The sequence below is a fragment of the Bombus affinis genome, unplaced genomic scaffold (genome assembly GCF_024516045.1).
Source record: "Bombus affinis isolate iyBomAffi1 unplaced genomic scaffold, iyBomAffi1.2 ctg00000328.1, whole genome shotgun sequence".
Classification (NCBI taxonomy): Eukaryota; Metazoa; Arthropoda; class Insecta; order Hymenoptera; family Apidae; genus Bombus; species Bombus affinis.
The window spans coordinates 15,001-21,581 of NW_026109009.1; positions in this window are offsets into that span (position 1 = coordinate 15,001).

Sequence of the window (6,581 nt, forward strand, 5' to 3'; positions counted from 1 at the left end):
CTGTCCCGATCCGGTCCCTTGGGGATGGTGATAACATTTGCGACCTTCCACCGTTTGGGGAATATTCCCCAGGCGAGGCAGCCGTTCATGAGCCTTAGGAGCTCCTGGTGTATTCTTCCCCAGGCCCGTTGGATTATTTCGACCTCAATCAGGTCGGGGCCTGGGCACTTCCCCTTCCTCAGCCGTTTCACGGCGTCACTGAGTTCCTCGAAGCTGAATTCAGGGGTGTCTTCTACGTTGGGGGGGTTTGTCGAGTTCCGCCTTATTTCCTTCTGCTCCTCCGTTTCGGTGTCTTCCTCGTCGTCGGGTAGAAGTGCGGACAACATCGCTGCCGCGGTCGTTCGCCAGTTGGAGGTATATCCGAGCGGCGTCTTCAGCGTCGATGTTGTTTCCTCTCCTCTGAGTTTCCTTGCGACTGTTTTGTAAGCGATGCCCCAAGGTTCCCTGTTACCCTCTTTGGTGACGAAGTCCTGCCAGCTCTGGATTTTTGCTCTTGCCAGCATCCTCTTATACTCCTTTCGTGTTGACCTGTACCGCAGCTTCTCCTGCTCCCTCGTAGCGGGGTCCCTGGCCCCCTGATACCTTCTTCTCGCCTGGTAGGTGTTTCTCTTTGCTCTGGTGAGCTCGGGCGTCCACCAGGGTACTGACCTGTAGTACCATTTCTTCTTTGGGATGGCGGTGTCGCAGGCACCTATCAGGGTTGCCTGGAGTTGCCCGGCCATTCTTTCGACGTCCTCTGCCTGCTGGAGGGTTGTTTCTTTGAGTGCCTCCATTTTCTCTGTGAGGGCACTCTGAAATACCTCCCAGTTGGCTTTTCGCGTGTTATAGCGTCTTTCCTGAAGCTGCGGTGTGGTGCTTCTCGTCCCGAAGTCGAGGAGCGTCTCCAGTATCCGGTGGTCACTGGAGGTACCATCTTCGCGTATCCTCCAGCCCTTTACAAGGAGTATTGCCTCTGGGCTCGCCATCGTCACGTCTATGTTTGATCGCCCTCGAGTTGTTTCAAACGTGTGGGGTTGTCCTGGTTGATTCAGGACATGGAGACCGTACTGCGCTATGACTGCCTCTAGGGCCTCGCCTCTGTCGTCGGTGCTCCTGCTGCACCACAGCGGTGATTTTGCGTTCGCATCCAGGCCGATGATGATCCTCTTGCCTCTGAGACACCGTAGTACCTTCTCCAACTGTTGCACGCCGACCTCGATGTTTCCTGTCGGCGGAAAGTACAGGCTTGCCGCGTACACCTCTGTTTCCCCGTCGCTTATCTGCACGCAGGAACAGTGTGTTGTGCAGAGTTCGGCGACCTCGAGGGGCGTTAGGGTCTCTGATTTTATCCCTACGGCCGCCATTGGCGGGTTGTGCTTCGACCCTCTGCAGGCGATCGCGACTCCTGTGCCGAATCCGGGTATTTTCCCATCGACGCTGTATGGTTCTTGCATTAATATTATGTCATCCCCATCGGCGTCCATTTGCGTCCGGATCTCGTAAGGAGTTGTTTTGGATCGCTGCATGTTGTGCTGCAGGATCCTTATTTCCCTTTTCCTCCCAAGTCCTCTTCTGTCCCTGCGTTGCTCTTTATACATATTGCGTCCTTGCTATTATTGCTTCCAAGGCTTTCGTATACATTGGGCATTTCGCGTTGGAAGCTGCGTGGTCGCCCTTCCTCCCTGCTCTCTTGCAGTTTACGCAGGTGGCGTGCCCATCCTTATCTTTGCACTCTTTAGTGCTGTGCCCACTTTCTGCACAGTGCGCGCAGATTTCGTAGTTAACGCGGCAATATTTTGCCACGTGTCCGTATCCTTGACACTTGTAGCAGCGACTAATTGCTATGTAATCTTTAACTTTGCAGGCATTCCATGAGAGGAAGATCTTACCTTTCAATAGTTTCTCCCTTACCTGGGGGGGCACTTCGATGACCCAGTTCGTCTCCTCTTGATCCTTTCTGCCGGTCCTGAAGCAGAACTTGATGGCTGCAACGTCGTCCTCATTTAGTCTTTCTTGGTTCTGCTTCCTCATGCAGGCCAGGATCTCCTTCTCTGGAATGTCCCTCGGGACGTCGTAGATGATCATCCTGGGGGGTCTCCGCTGCGGCGTGCTAGCTTTTAGTCCAGCCTCCTTTAGTTTCGAGTTCTCGGTGAACTCTTTTAGGCTCTCCGGCTTCGTCGTCTCAACGGCTAGGCCGTTTCCCTTTATTTTCCGGACGGCCGTAACTTGGATTCCTCTCTTGCGGGGATTCACTAGGGTGAACACCGCGTCAAGTGCTTCTTCGCTCGTTTGAATCTCGCCGCCTTCTCTTTCCGGTCGAATTATGACCACATTTTTGGGCGGCTTGACCGCCGTCTGCTCGACCTTGTTGCTCGTTATCTTTACTTTTTCGGCATATGTCGGCTCCCTCTGTTCCTGCTGCGTCGTTCTCAAGACGGCTGTTTCTAGCAGCCTGGTTACTTTGTTGACGGCGTTCATTATCGCCGTTTCCTTATTCTCCTCATCTCCGGCACTCTGCTCTAGCCTGCCTGTCAGGTAGCTATTATGGAGCAGTAGCTCGTCAACAATGCCCCTCATTTCTTTGAAGTGCCGTAGGATTACTGCGGCGTGTTCCTTGTTTATTTTCCTGGCCGAGTCTAAGCAGAACGCCGTGACCTTCCTCTCTATGTCACTGGCCTGTGCCTTTATATCGGGCACTTGCCGCTTATCCTCCCCGGCCAATCTCTCCTCATCTCTGGGGGGGTTGTTTCTCCCCAGGCTTGCTCTCATCGTCTTCTCTGGTATCCTCGGGCTTGGAGTGGCCTCGTTCTTTTCCATCTGTTTCCTCAGGGGTTGGAGGACCACTCTGGCCTCTGCGCCTGGCGACGAGTGCCCTAGCGTCGGCATCACCGGCTCCTTGCCGCTTCTTGCGGCTGCCGCTGCGGCTGTTCGCTTCCCGGTGGCTATGTCCAGCGGCGTATTGAATCCCCCTCGCGGACTTTCAGTTGGCGCTTTGTTCCCGCGAGCACTCCCGCGCTGAGTCCGGCGGCGTGCTCTTCACAGTTCAAAACCCCTGGGTTTGAATTTGAATTTGAATTTGCCGCCTAGCAGCGTGCTCTTGGTTCCCAAGATGCCCGGGCGGCGGCGCTTCGGTCGCTCGACCCAAGATGGCTGCCGCGCGTCCGCTAACCTATCCTCCCGCACGTGGCACTTTGTTTTGCTTTTCTCGCGCTTATTGCGGCAATTTCCACTAAACTTTCGGTGTGCACTATGTTTTTAGCACTCGCACTATCTATTATTTTGGTTTTCGTGCCCGAGATCTTCGATTTTCGCGTTTTTGTCCGCCACGTGGCCTAACCTCACTTCGCGCACGCGGCACTTTCTTTTGTTTTTCCGCGCTTATTGCGGCAATTTTCACTAAACTTTCGGTGTGCACTATGTTTTTTAGCACTCGCACTACCTATTATTTTAGTTTCGTGCCCGAGATCTTCGATTTACGCGTTTTTGTCCGCCACGTGGCCTAACCTCGCTTCGCACACGCGGCACTTTCTTTGCTTTTTCCGCGCTTATTGCGGAAATCTCCACTAATATTTTTGCATGCACTTTATTTTAAGCACTAACTCTGCCTATTGAATTATTTTTCGCTCCCGAGATCTTTGATTTTTCGGTTTTTCCTATCCGTCGCGTCAGCTAACCTCACTTTTCGCACGTGGCGATTTACATTAGCTTTTTTCGCTCTGAATTCGGCGATCTCCACGATTCTTTTTAACTACACGTTTTCCTCGGCACTCCCACTTTGCTTTAAATTAATTTTTACGCCCGAACTTTTTAATTTGCCCGGTTTTTTCGTTTATAGACTGCGGAGCGACGTGCACGCGTCCGTCCCACTTGCCGCCATCTTGGAAAACTAGTAGATAGGGACATATATATATGCAATTTTTGGTAACGGGTACTTTCCCAGACTTTTTGTCCATACAGTAACCCGGGTCCCCTGGACCAATTGGGGTTGGGTAAACGCCCAACCATCGCGCAAGGCACACAGTGCCCTGCTTCCTGGATTAGCTAGGCCTGCAGGGGCTGTCGCTCGTCTCAGGTCGAACGGGGCCCTTTCTAAGCCCTACCGTCTACCGGGACGGTACCGGAGCAGTTGGGACGCTGCTCACACGCCGTAGACCATTCGGTGTAGGACGAACACCTTAACTCGGCCCTCTTGCCAGCATCTTGGCCATCAACCACTGCCACCACGAGTCCATACCCATTTTTGGCCGAGCAGAGGGGTCGCTACTCCCTCCGGGCTATAACTCGACCCGCCCGTGGTACCAGCCTAAGTCGCTGGTGGGACTATCGTGTGGATGTACGGCCACGTCACTACCGGCCCGGCGTCCTGCTAACCGAGCTCGGCAGACCCAGATGGGACTCACGTAAGCGGGGCTTACAGGGCGCCTACAAACCCTGAACTTTCCCCGACGGTCCCACCCTTGGCATCAGGATCGTGGGTGCGCTACTACCCAAGGCCCCTTGGAGAGAGTGAGGCTGCCTCTCTCCGCCGGCAACCTTCCTTGCGGTGTACATAGGGACTCACGTAACGGGACGCTTGTCCCGACGGTCCCCCTGGCTGCGGGAACGTGGGTTTGCCAGCCCCCATAGGCTCGCAAAGCGAGCCCTCCCTGCGGGAAGTAGATAGGGACAAGTAGTATTGAGCGATTAGGGGCTCGACCGTTGGGCCGGCCACGCCATTCCCGGAGTATAGCACTCATACTGGCTTCGCTAGATGTTATTTATATCCTACTTCCTGACGTCCAATACCCGGGGAACGGCGCGCATAGGTGGTCGGCGCGCGACTTGGAAAAACCCTGCCCTCTCCTTTCGGGTCAGTGGGCAAGTTGAACCTACCCTTTCGGGCGGCAGCTCGCTTAGCCGGCGCCGCGCGATGCGCGCATCGCGCAGCACCGTTACCAGCGGGGGCCACGGGGAGGCGGAGCTGCCAGCATATAGCTCGGTCCCAGCAGGTTGGCTTTGCAGCCGATTGTCCCTGCACCGTCACGGCACTCATTTGCATGAGCGTCGCCTGCGCTGACGGTCGCAGGTCTTATCTCCGGCTCGTGTTGGTTTTCTTGTCCTCTTATCCTTAGTTCTCTTCCTGTTCCCAGTGTTTTGTGTATTGTCCTGTCATGGGTCCTGTGTTTTCGTGCGTGTATCCCTTCTTCGCTGTTTTATCTTCTTCTTCTTCGTCTCCTTCCTGCTCCTCTACTATTGGGTGTCGCCGTCTTCTTCTTCGGAGAGTCCCTCTTCGTTGGTTTCTTCCTCTTGTTCCCGTCGTTGTACGGGCACGCACCGGGCCAGTCTTGGACTATGCCTTAGAGGCCGGCCTGCCTGCCCCTCCAGTTGCGTCGATCCTCTTCCTGGCAGTCGCCCTGGCTGCGTTGCGCCTCCCATTTCTCGTAGGGCGTTCCTTCTCTTCTCCTCCTTCGCTTGGAGTACTTTCCTTGCAAACTGACAGAAGTGGGGGTATACGTCTTTTGTTACGTACTCCCGCTTTTCTACCGGCCAGCGCAGATCGAGTTCTCCCAGTGCATTTCGGAATTCCTGCCTTTCTTCATCGAAGATTGGACAGTCTTCTAAGATGTGATGGGCGGTTTCTATTTCGCCGCATTCACATGTGTCCAATTCGCTGAGGTTGAATGACTTGAGCTTACCGTTGAAATCCCCGTGGCCGCTAATGAACTGTGTCGTGTAGTGGTCGGGTCTCACCCAGCGGTTCTCCAGTCTGTCCTTGATGCTAGCAAAGTAGTCGAAGGTCGTCCTGCCCTTTGGCGTTGTTTGCCAGCGCTCTTGCCACTTATCTAACGCCTCGCCGACAATGGATTTCTCGTCGGGCGCTTCGTCGCGCCTCCTCTTCTTATTGTGGAGTCTTGCCCTGATTTCGACTAGGAGGTCAATAGGAATGACTCCGGCGATAACCTGCAGTGCCTCGGTTGACGTGGTTCTATAGGCCTTGGTCACTCGGAGGAGTGCCATCCTCTGTGACCTTATCAGCTTGCTCCTCGCTTTCCCTTTCAGTAGGTCGCTCCAGCCGGCTGCGGCGTATGTGGTTATCGGCTCGTACAGCCCTCTGTACAGAGTACGCATGGCCGCGTGTCCGAGTCCCCATTTCGCCTTGGCCACCCTCGCGAGGCTGTTGAAGAGTTTTTGACACTTACCTGTTATTGCCTCCACGTGCTTGTTGACTTTTAGCCCTCCTTCGAGGTGCACTCCAAGGTATTTGATTGCCTGCTCCATCCTTATATTCCTGCCGCTAATCTTAATAATCGGTGGCCTCTCCGCGTCCAGCTTGCCTTTGACGAGCAGCATCTCCGTTTTCTGTGCCGATAACGTTAGCTTCTTCCTGGTGCACCAGGTAGAGACTCGGGTAACTACCTCCTGTCCTTTTTCCTGGAGCTCGTTCCTCGTGTTACCGGCAATTAGAATCACGATGTCGTCCGCGTACGCAATGGGTTCGCACTCAGTCGCGTTTTCCGCTAGCTCAGCTAGCAGGTCATCAAATACGAGATTCCAGAAACTTGGTCCCAGTACCGATCCCTGCGGGCATCCTTTCGTGACGGGCTTGCTCACTGCTTCGTTTT